At 43.8% G+C, this 12,435-nt stretch overlaps 1 protein-coding gene across 2 annotated transcripts in view; it reads left to right on the forward strand.

Annotated features, from left to right (window-relative positions):
* Nucleotides 1-12,435, forward strand: part of GHR (growth hormone receptor) — a 566,569-nt gene that overhangs the window by 269,030 nt on the left and 285,104 nt on the right. The window lies entirely within an intron of this gene.

The following is a 12,435-nucleotide window of genomic DNA, read 5'->3' on the forward strand; positions in this document are numbered from 1 at the left end:
GGCACAAACAAACAAAAAAAAAAATCATTTGCAGCCTCACTGTGCCCATCAAACGCAGCTACTGTGCCCATCAATTGCCGCCACTGTGCCCATCAAACGAAGCCACTGTGCCATCAAACGAAGCCACTGTGCCATCAAACGAAGCCATTGTACCCATACATTTCTACCACTGTGCTTATTAAATGTTGCCACTGTGCAATCAAGCGCAGCCACTGTGCCCATCAAGAGCAGAAACTGTGCCATCAAACACAGACACTGTGCCCATCAAGCGCAGACACTGTGCCATCAAACGCAGCCATTGCACCCATAAATTGCCGCCACTGTGCCATCAAACGCAGTTACTGTAACCATCAATTGCTGCCAGTGTGCCCCATCAATTGCTGCCAGTGTGCCCCATCAATTGCTGCCAGTTTGCCCCATCAATTGCTGCCAGTTTGCCCCATCAATCGCCGCCAGTTTGCCCCATCAAGTGCCGCCAGTTTGCCCCATCAAGTGCCGCCAGTTTGCCCAATCAATTGCTGCCAGTGTGCCCCCCGCCTGACACTTACCTGTCTCGGGTCAGCGCTGTCCTCCACGCTCCCTCCGAGTCCTCGATGTCTTCTCCCGTTTTCTTCTGCTATGATTGGACACCTGGCGTCCAATCACAGCGCCTGTCGCTTCAGCCAATCAGGTGACAGGTAACCAGATCCGGTGCACCTGATTGGCTGAGAGGCGGGTCAGTGTTAAGGAATCGATTTATTTGATTCCCTAACACAGCACTACGTAAGCAGCAAACGGACAGCAGTGCGCCCGCTGTTTACCAATTTGGAAGCCTATTAGAACCCACGGCTCCAATCAGGATACCTACTAGAGCCGACGGCTCTAATCAGGCACTTCCAAAACACCCCCGCTGCTGTAATTCAGATGCCCGGCGCCCGACAAGAGGCCGGACACCTGAATAGGGGGCGGCAGCTGCGACAATAGATAGATTCATGCAATGCATGAATCTATCGGAGATTGACAGGTGGAGGAGAGAGGGGGCGGCGCTCCTGCACCCTCTATGGACGCACCGCCACTGATGCAAATGCTCCGATACTTGACTGATACCTGTGTCCTCAACGTAGCAGGGGGGACCGGGCAGCCTCACAGATGGCTTTCAAAAAAAGTACTCCCCCTCCATGTCCTCCGTGCTCCTCCGGTCCCCCTCTGTGCTCCCCCTCCGTGTCCTCCTCCGTGCCCCTCTGGTCCCACTTCGCATCCACCTCCGTGATTTTCCAGTCCCCCTCTGTGCCGTCCTTCGGTCTCCCTCTGTGTCCTCCTCCGTGCTCCTTCGGTCCCCCTCTTTATCCTCCTCTGTGCTGCTCCGATCCCCCTCTGTGCCCCCCCCTCTATGTCCTGCATACTCCTCCAGTCCTCCTCTGTACTACACCTCTGTGGACTCCTCCATGCTCCTCCGCCCCCCCCCCCCCCCTGTGCTCATCTGCCCCCTCTGTGCTCCTCCGGTCCCCCCCCTGTCCTGGATCTGTCAGGCTGGAGAGCGGAGGAAGGAGTCGGTAAATCTGTAATTTACCGCCTCCTTCCTTTTCTGAATGAACAGTCAGTGATCACTGACTGTACATTCATAACTGAGCATCGTAAACTGTGTTTATGAATGGAGAGGAGCCTCTGTCTCCTCTCCATTCATCTTAAGTGCAGCTGAGGCTGCAGAGAAAGGGACTGGCTAATCGGTTTCCTCAGTCCCTTTCTCTGTCTCAAAGGGGAGATGTCAGAGGTCTGTTTAGACCCCTGATATCTCACTAAAGCCCCCCAACAGGGCTGATAAAAAAATAAAGAGTTGTAATAAGAAAATATTTAAAAGGTTAAATTGTAAAAAAAAAACACCGTCCACTCCCCCCCCCCCCCCCCCCCCCAACACAGTCCACACCTCATCATTGCCACCTATCAGTGCTGCATATTAGTGCCACTGTCACATGACATTAAAAAAAGTATCGGTATCGGCAAGTACTTGAAAAAAGTATCGATACTTGTACTCGGTGCAACCCTAATAAAAACCATAAAAGGTTCCAGGTGAGATCCAGAGTCGATGTTAGTGTATCATGCTGTCGTATTTCAACAGATTTCATAGCCAATTGCTGCTTTCTCAGGGACACCACAGAAGCATCTGGAAAGTTTAAGAACGTTTGTAATACAGGGTAGTGTCACAATAGGTAAAAAAGAATATTAACGTTCCGACAACATTAAGCTTACCTAATAAAAATATCTGCCAGGCATGCACAAACTTCAAAGCTCCAAAGGGGCGACACACATTTGAAGTATCTGCAAACCCCCACCAAATCAGGCAAGGGACAGTGTCGCAGGCACTACCCTGGACACAGAGGGGAGACTGAGGCTGCAACAAGCCAACCCACCACAACTGAAAGAAAAAATACCTCAAAAGTCCACCTTAGCAACTTTGCTTCATTAACTACGTGTATAGGGAATTCTGAACTTCTACCTTTTACTTTATCAACAGGTTCAGTTTGTATGGGTTGGCCTTACTACCATGTTTGCATTTGCTTCCTAGATTTTGACCGTGGACTGCACTGCGGTTTTGCCTCTGCCTGCCACCTGCTTAAACCCCCAGCCTGTCGGACTACATTTCTGTCTGCTGCCTGCCTTGACTACTTGTCTGTCTGCTAATGCTTCTGTCCCTGTATTTGGTACTGTGCCTACTGTAAATGCCTGCTGTTTTTCTGCCCATTTATCTGAGGATCTGCATTAGTCTAAAATCGATCCTGACTGTTCTTGACTGTTGCTTCTGGCAATACAGAGGGTATAGTTAACTCCATGAGAGTTCTGTGGGGCTTTACAAGCGATATAGATTACACCAAAACCACAAATTGAGCAGCCAGGTTTCCTTATTGTCACCCACATAAGGAATGTGTGAACCCAGTGGTTTTCAATGTGCAATTAAGACTTCCAAATAAGGAAGAGGAGGGCATCTGGAACTTTAGGATAGTAAAAAATATCATATTGATTTTTTTGAGCTTGCCTTCAACATCAACGTAGCAACAACAAGAAAGGTTAGTTAACTCTATTAACTCTCAAAACTTTATTTTGGGAAACCCTGGCGTGTGCCATAGAGCTTCATTAAGGTGGGACATTTGAGTAAAAGGGGCAAAAGGGTGTAGAGTAGGCTTTGAAAGTTAAATGGTTTGGAGTGAAGGGCTTGGGGGTAAAAGTACAGGATGCAACCAACAGTATACATCAGCATTGACTTCTTCATGTTGCATGTCCTGCCCCAAACTTTTCCTGCCATGTCTTGCCTGGCCTTCCTTCCTGGGGAGCATTTCACAGCAGGTCAGACCTCTGCTTGGAGTCATGAACTCTTCATTCATGTCCCTGTAGTGTCAGCTGTATAGAGATTCCCCTCTCTGCTGATGTATTTTTGTTCCAATGTCCAAATCAGGATGGAGGTCAATGTAGAGAAGGGAAGACAAGACGCTTTGTCAGGTTGGGAAGGAAGCGGCAGTAACCTTCAGAACAATGTTTGTTTTCATTATTTTCGGCCAAGTCAGAAAAGCCTGCCAGAGTTATTTGCAGCTGCCAAAAGATAACGTTACTCAGCAGGAGTTCTTTCAATACTTTTCTGAGCTCGATTATGGCATATAAAAAAAGACAGCGTTTTCTTTTGAAAACTGAATGCATAGAAATTGAACGCTGCCATTCAGTGAGCCTTCCAAGTGACATCTGGAATTTAACTGTTTAGAAAGAAGCAGGCCTATTTACAGTCAATCATAACTCAGTATAGCACCAAAAATATAGCACTTGTGAACCAAGGATGTTCTAGGTACACCCTACAAGACCTCAGGCCTTTAAGGCATAACCTTCATCTCCTATTGTGCCCTATTGTGTGCGCATCTGGCTGCACCCTTGCCAGTACCCACTGACTGTAAAGTATGTATGAAACACTGTAAAAACTCGGGAGTGAAAGGTAATCATTGATAGACATCTAACTATGTTATTATATTGTAGTTGCCTACAATCTGCTCTGTAACTTCAGTGACAGGGCCCTGCAAACTGAAACAAAGGGTTCTTTTGTAAATAATTATTTCCCTTTTAACTTCTGATAAATCAATTAGTTGACTCTAATTAGCCCCAGTAAACTATTTTCTCCAACTCTAGCATTTTACACCTTCATTTTTCATCTTCATTTTGTTAAAAAAAAATATATATATAAAAAAAAAAGTTCTTTTATTTTTAAATAACTGTCCTCTATCAGGGGGGATAGGATGAATTGCAGAATTAGACCTCATGCACACTGGGCATGAACAACTTTTCTCCTGGCAGGAGAAAAGCAGCTTAAAAAAACAAGACCAAAGCCCCGTTTAGGCGCATTTAGGAGCATCAAGCATTTTTCTGCTCAAACACACTTCTAATGAACGCGCAAATGGTGTTTCTTTTTTTCAGCCTGCAAATGCTCCGCTTCTAATACACCTCTAAATGTGTGCATGGCCACAACGGCTAAAATAGAGAGGCATTTAGAGGCTGAAAAAAAACCATCAAGTTTTAAACCATTAAAGTGGTTCTAAATGATCATTTTTAGCCCCAAACCTCTTCTTCTGGGGTCCTCTGCTGGCACAAACATGCAGGCTTGCTCCTGAGCTGGTACTACTGTACCATGCGTTCTGGTGCAGGAAAATGCTTTGCATTTGAGACCTGCTTTTGAAGTGCCATTAAATTAACATTGACACATGCTGCAGATTGCGAACGCAGTGCGTTTTGAACGTGGTGCTGGAAACACACACAGAATGGGGTTCTGGTGTAAACTCTCCCTTAAAGTAGAATCTCCAAATGAAAGGTCCATGTTATTGCCAGCCACCTGCTCCCAAAGCATTAATGGGGTTAAAAGCCTTTGGTCAACCCCCCCCCCCCCCCAAATATACTTATCAGCTTTCAGCTCTTCCAGGAGCCGTTGGTGCTGGGAGCTTGAAATTTAGATAATTGTTTTAGGGGGATATTTCAAGAAAGTTCCACTTTTAAAATCTATAATAAAGATAGTTATTGAAAAAAGACAGCAAAAAAAAAAATATCATTAGCAATAACAGTTATTATTTACATTGATAACTGAATCAGTAATCCCACAGTGGAAACGTGTTTTGGTCTATAGGTGATTAAGAGCTACAAGACCCGAAGTGGGTAGAAACCTATTTCTAGTTCTCACTATTGTCTATATAACAATATTATAGATCTCCAAGTGCCCAGATGGTGAACTTGGGCAAGTATATCATTTTTCAAAAGAGAAGAAAGAATACAAATGCGCAGGATGGGCTAGAGGGAGTTAGGAGTGGGGTTAGAGCAGGTAAAATCAGTATTGAACACGTCAACATTTTTCTAGGTAAAAATATAACCAAAAGTGCTATTTACATTAAATTTTCATCACATGTCGGTAACAACTCATGCAATCCATACATACAAAGAAACCAAAACAAATAAGTTCAGAAATTAAGTGTTGTGTAATAAAATGGAATGACACAGGGAAAAAGTATTGAACATGCTCACCGAAATGTATTTAACCGCTTCAGCCCCGGACCATTTGGCTGCCTTTTTTTTTTTTTTTTTTTTGCGATTCGGCACTGCGTTGCTTTAACTAACAATTGCGCGGTCGTGCGACGTGGCTCCCAAACAAAATTGATGTCCTTTTTTTTCCCAAAAATAGAGCTTTCTTTTGGTGGTATTTGATCACCTCTGCTTTTTTTTTTTTTTGCGCGATAAACAATAAAAGAGCGAAATTTTGAAAAAAAACACATTATTTTTTACTTTTTGCTATAATAAATATCCCCAAAAAATATATTAAAAAAAATGTATTTTCTTCAGTTTAGGCCGATACGTATTCTTCTACATAAAAAAAATCGCAATAAGTGTATATTGATTGGTTTGCGCAAAAGTTATAGCGTCTACAAAATAGGAGATAGTTTTATATCATTTTTATTAATAATTTTTTTTTTTACTAGTAATGGCGGCGATCAGCCACCATTTTTATTGTGACTGCGACATTATGGCGGACACGTTGGACAATTTTTACACATTTTTGGGACCATTGGCATTAATACAGCGATCAGTGTGATTAAAAATTCACTGATTACTGTAAAAATGTCACTGGCAGTGAAGGGGTTAACACTAGGGGGCAGTGAAGGGGTTAACACTAGGGGGCAGTGAAGGGGTTAACACTAGGGGGCAGTGAAGGGGTTAATGTGTGTCCTAGTTTGTGTTTTAACTGAAGGGGGGAGGGAACTGTGCAGGGAAACAGATTGCTGTTCATACTCTGTATGAACAGATGATCTGTCAGTTCCCTGCTCAGAGAACGGGAAACTGTGTGTTTACACACACAGTTCCGGGTTCTCCGTGTGCCCCGAGCAATCGCGGGAGCCCAGCGGTGATCGAGACCGATGGGCACTCGCATCGGCTTGGGGAGCGAGCCCCCTAATGGCCACAGGGCGAAGCTGGTGGGCATGTGGTTAATACTTGGTACATACTTGGTAAAAAATCTTTTGTAGGTAATGCCAGCTTCAAGATGCCTCCTGTATGGACAAATTAGTCACATGCATTGCTTAGGTGTGATTTTGGCCCATTCTTCCACACAAACAGTCTTCAAATCTTGAAGGTTTCGTAGGCCTCTTCTATGAACTCTGATCTTTAGTTCTTTCCATAGATTTTCTTTTGTCTTAATTCCAGCAGCTTTATTTTCATTCTTTGAAACCAATTGATACTCACCATGCCTCTCAGAAAATAGCTTGGGGTGTCTACTTTCCAAAATGGGGTCATTTGGGGGGGGGGGGGGGGTTCTGCCACCTGGGCATTTCATGGCCTCCGAAACTGTGATAGGCAGTGAAGAGTGAAATAAAAAATTTACACCCTTAGAAATCCTGAAGGCAGAGTTTGGTTTTCGGGGCCCTATACGCGGCTAGGCTCCCAAAAAGTCCCACACATGTGGTATCCCCGTACTCAGGAGAAGCAGCTAAATGTATTTTGGGGTGCAATTCCACATATGCCCATGGCCTGTGTGAGCAATATATCATTTAGTGACAACTTTGTGCAAAAAAAAAAATTGTCACTTTCCCGCAACTTGTGTCAAAATATAAAATATACCATGGACTCAACATGCCTCTCAGCAAATAGCTTGGGGTGTCTACTTTCCAAAATGGGGTCATTTGGGGGGGAAGTGTGCCATCTGGGCATCTTATGGCCTTCAAAACTGTGATAGGTAGTGAGGAGTGAAATCAAAAATTTATGCCCTTAGAAAGCCTGAAGGCGGTAATTGGTTTTCGGGGCCCCGTACGCCGCTAGGCTCCCAAAAAGTCCCACACATGTGGTATCCCCGTACTCAGGAGAAGCAGCTGAATGTATTTTGGGGTGCAATTCCACATATGCCCATGGCCTGTGTGAGCAATATATCATTTAGTGACAACTTTTTTTTCTTTTTTTTTTTTTGTCATTATTCAATCACTTGGGACAAAAAAATTAATATTCAATGGGCTCAACATGCCTCTCAGCAATTTCTTGGGGTGTCTACTTTCCAAAATGGGGTCATTTGGGGGGGTTTTGTACTGCCCTGCCATTTTAGCACCTCAAGAAATGACATAGGCAGTCATAAACTAAAAGCTGTGTAAATTCCAGAAAATGTACCCTAGCTTGTAGACGCTATAACTTTTGCGCAAACCAATAAATATACACTTATTGGCATTTTTTTTACCAAAGACATGTGGCCGAATACGTTTTGGCCTAAATGTATGACTAAAATTGAGTTTATTGGATTTTTTTATAACAAAAAGTAGAAAATATAATTTTTCTTCAAAATTTTTGGTCTTTTTCCGTTTATAGCGCAAAAAATAAAAACGGCAGAGGTGATCAAATACCATCAAAAGAAAGCTCTATTTGTGGGAAGAAAAGGACGCAAATTTCGTTTGGGTACAGCATTGCATGACCGCTCAATTAGCAGTTAAAGCGACGCAGTGCCAAATTGTAAAAAGTGCTCTGGTCAGGAAGGGGGTAAATCCTTCCGGGGCTGAAGTGGCTAAAATACTGCCACTATATACCTTTTTGGCTGATCTGTATACCACGGTCTGTGATAAACTACACAGTTTCTCCAGTGCTGAGAGTTCAGGTAGGAGGAGATTTCCACTGCAGCCTGTATACACGCCCACATGTGTGATGTCAATATCATGTGACCTGGCTAGTTCAGCTCAACAAGGATATATTCTCTACAGCATAAAAGACACAACTGAGCATGTGCATGTCGGCTACTCTGCCTGTGTTAGCTGGATTTCCCCCGATAGACAGTGCAGGGAGGGGGAGGATCTGTGCATACAGGATAAAACCTCCTTTTTACACAATGCAGAGGATTAACCCCTTAAGTTCCACAGTGACTATAAGGCCCCTTTCACACTGTCGGACCGTTTAGGTCCGCCTGTCAGTTTTGTTGGCGGACCTGAACGGGCGCTTCATGCTAGTTTATGGAGCGACGGATGTCAGCAGTGACATGTCCGCTGACATCCGACCCGGTCCGATCCGCTAAAATCAGACGGATGGCCCTACATTCGCATCCGTTTTCGTCCGATCTCTCCATAGCAACCAGTGGCGCTCGACAGGCCCCTCCGCGCTCAGTGAGCAGAGAGGGACCTGTCACCCTCCAGCTCAGCGGAGATCAACGGAGAGATCTCCCGCTGAGCTGGCGGACAGAGGCGGACTCCGTGGCAGCCGATCCGCCTCGTGAGAATGAAGCCTTACAAGCATGCTGTGCTGCATATATAGACTGATTTTACTGTTGTGGGCTTAGAAACGCTTTAACCTAAACCTAGATTGCCATATTGTTGGTTGTTGAAGGCTGATGTATTTTGAACTGAAAATATTGCCCAAAAGAGGGTATATAGATGACCTATTTTAATGCCGGTGGGATAATGTGCAGGCTCTGTAAAAATATGTAGTTAAAATTGATGGAGTCCATCCTACGATTAAAGTGTATGTATTGGCAAAATAAAATAAAAAATAACCTTCAGAACATCTTTACAATACATGCATATTTCCCCATGTTTTGTCTGTTTAGAAAATGCTGCAAGTACAAAAAAATACCTGATCCTTTCAGTGAACTCCTTACTTCCTAGGCCAGTTCCTATTGACACAGACACCACTCCCAAATAATAACTTGTTAAATACTTGTGTCTGTGTGTGTCCATGCCTGGAGTCACTAATTTTAAACAAATCCAAAGGGATGGGGGAGTAGATTGGGAATAAAAGGATGAATGAGAAGTCTACTGAGGATTGTAGCAACACTGAAAAGGTTTAAGTGCTTTTGAGATGACAAATATGCACGATGACAAGGTCCGAAGCCACACACCCAGCTGCAGATGTACATAAAATTAACTATACTGTGTTTCCAACGAGATATTGTCATTAACCATTCTCAGCCCAGATTTCCAAGCCTTTGTAAACTAGACTGTAAATCTGCAGTGTCCTGGGAACTGGCTGTTATATTCATGCTACACAGCTGTTCGCATACACAGAATCCTAGCAGAATTCTACTTTACTTCCTCACCATTACAGAAAAGTGTGTGTGTATTTATAGTAGATAAATATACTGTATATAGATCTCGTATTCTTCTGACTTTAAATCAACTCTGTCATCAAAATGTTTTTTTTTTTTTTAAAAAGAGCAGTATGGTATCTTTAGTATCTATGACTTCCAGGTATGGCGGATGGCTGTAGAAAAAGAAAACTCACCCCAGCTCTACCGCTGTATAATGTAGTTAGTGTGCAGAGTGGTCGGTGCTCTGGCTTTATTGAGCTCACAGAGAATCCATAAAAAGTACAAGCTGGAAACTCGACAGCTTCTCCATAGAAAATTTTATTGTAGCATTATGCGTCAGAAACCATGAAATCAGACCGAGACAGAAGTACAGTTAAATCACACTTCTTTAATAAAAGTAAAAAGAACAAACGTAGTCAAAACACAGCCAAGGTTCAGTAACCGGAGCGGATAGTCAGCCAAGCCAGAAGTCAGGGATCAATGTAGTAGAACAGCAAGCAGGATCCGGAACCAGAAGAGACGTCAGCAAAGCAAGCCTTTAACCAGGAACGCAGGAGATCATCACTGTGATGTTGACCAAGGCGAAGGCAGAGATGTTCTGGACTGGAGGGCCTAAGGAGGCAGGACTGATGAGCAGGATATCATCAACAGCTGAGTCACTGTGGAGAGATAGGAGCTGGCAATTAGCCAACAGCTGAGCGGACAGCTCAGAGAAGGAAGGGCTGAGCCCAGCCCTGACATTATAGCAGTAACATCATCCAAAATATTGACACATTTCGGCATAAGCCTTCATCAAAAGCATAAAAACATGACATTAAAAACAGGTAATTATAAAGAAACAACCCTCCTGAAATGAGAGGGGCGGTATTAGCTTGATTAAAAAAATCATCTCAATAATTGGTTACAGATGGAGATGATCAAAACCTGGGTCAAATGATCACATGTGACAGGGGGTTGAAACAGGAAGCACAAGATATTAACCATTAAAGTCCCACTGATACAACAGTCCCACTGATGGAAAAATTGCAATACAAAATAATTAATATATTTCAGAGACTTATTTCAAAAACAGGCTAATATCCATCCTATTGTTCATCCCCAACCTGGTATTTGACGTGTGTATCCACTACTCGGAGCAGGGTGCAATGGGTCCCCCCCCCGTAGATTGTTTGTTCTAGACCGAAGAAAGAAAAGGTGTCAAGGTTACCATCATGCACTGTCTTAAAATGTTTTGATACATTTGAAATGTTTTTGGCATTTGGATAAGCAGTGTCATTGTAATGCTCTGAAATCCTGATTCGTAAATGACGAATGGTACACCCCACATACTGTATCTCACAGGCACTACATTCCACTACATAGATCACTGATTTGGAACTACAGTTAATAAAATGTTTAAGTGCATGTTTTGCCTGCAGAAAAAGAAGTGACCGTTTTAGTCTTTCTGCGTCTTCTGCATTGTCTACATATGCTAGAGTCACAAGGGAACGATCCCGTGGTACTTGGCCATGTGTGTGAAGGCTGATGTGAATGAAAAAGGATAGAAGATAAGATAGATCCCAAGGTGGGGGCCCTTCTGCTAGAAAAGCTATACCCCTGCTGCAAAATGTCGTATAATGTTTTATCCGCATATAAAATAGGAAGACATTGTTTAATTCCTTCAGATCCACGCTATAGCCGAATGACAGCTACAGTGCGGATCTGCTTTGCCGGGAGGTCAATAGAGGTCCTCCCCTTTGCAAGCTGGCCGCGCCCCCCTGCAGGGCGCGCGTGGCTTGCGCTGTGATTTAGGTGATCACAGATCGGAGTAAGGGGCCAATCCCGACTCCTTACCACGTGATCAGCTGTCAGCCAATGACAGCTGATCACGTGATGTAAACGGAGGATCGGTAATAGTTTTTTCTTTCTTCTCACGCTGACAACGTGAGGAGAACAAAAAGCCGATCACCGGCTTCTGTTGAAGGGACATCGGGCCCAAGCAGGGAGAGGCGAGGCCGCCTCATATGTGCCCACAGTGCCCACCAATCAGTGCCCACCAATTAGTGCCCACCAGTACATCAGTGCCATCTATCAATGCCCACAAGTGCCACCTATCAATGCCCACCAGTGGTGCCAATCCAGTGCCCATCACGGGCCACCCATCAGTGCCTATCACTACCACCCATCAGTGCCAGCTATCAGTGCCACCTATTAGTACCCTTCAGTGCCACCTATCATCAGTGCCCACCAGTGCCGCCTATTAGTTCCCATCAGCGCCACCTTATCAGTGGCCATCAGTGTCGCCTTATCAGTGCCCATCAATGCAGCCTAGCGGTGCCCATCAGTGCAGCTTATCAGTGCCCATCAGTGTAGCCTCATCAGCGTACATCAATGATGGAGAAAAATTACCTGTTTGCAAAATTTATTAACAAAATATAAAACGGTTTTGTATTTTTTTTCTTTTCGGTCTTTTTTAATTTTTTTAACAAAAAATTAAAAACCCAGAGGTTATCAAATACAACCAAAAGAAATCTCTATTTGTGGGAAAAAAATGATAAAAATTTCATTTGGGTACAGTGTTGTATGACTGCACAATTGTCATTCAAAGAGTGACAGCGTTGAAAGCTGAAAATTGGTCTGGGCAGGAGGGGGGGTTTAGGTGCCCAGTAAGCAAGTGGTTAACAATTGCTACAATTTGATTATACTGTCTTGAACAAGTGGTGACAAAGTGTTTTTTATTCCTCCTGTAGAGGGACTGTCTTTTAATACTAGGGCTCTCTGAATTTTTTAGCATGCTATCTTTGTCCCTATTCTCTGCCTTGATCCTGCCATTATCGATCAAATGTTTCTTGTATCCTCGCCTCGTTAATCTTTCTGAAACCACAGAGCGTTCTTTCACAAAGTCTTCATGATCA

This window comes from Aquarana catesbeiana, linkage group LG01 (genome assembly GCF_042186555.1).
Source record: "Aquarana catesbeiana isolate 2022-GZ linkage group LG01, ASM4218655v1, whole genome shotgun sequence".
NCBI lineage: Eukaryota > Metazoa > Chordata > Amphibia > Anura > Ranidae > Aquarana > Aquarana catesbeiana.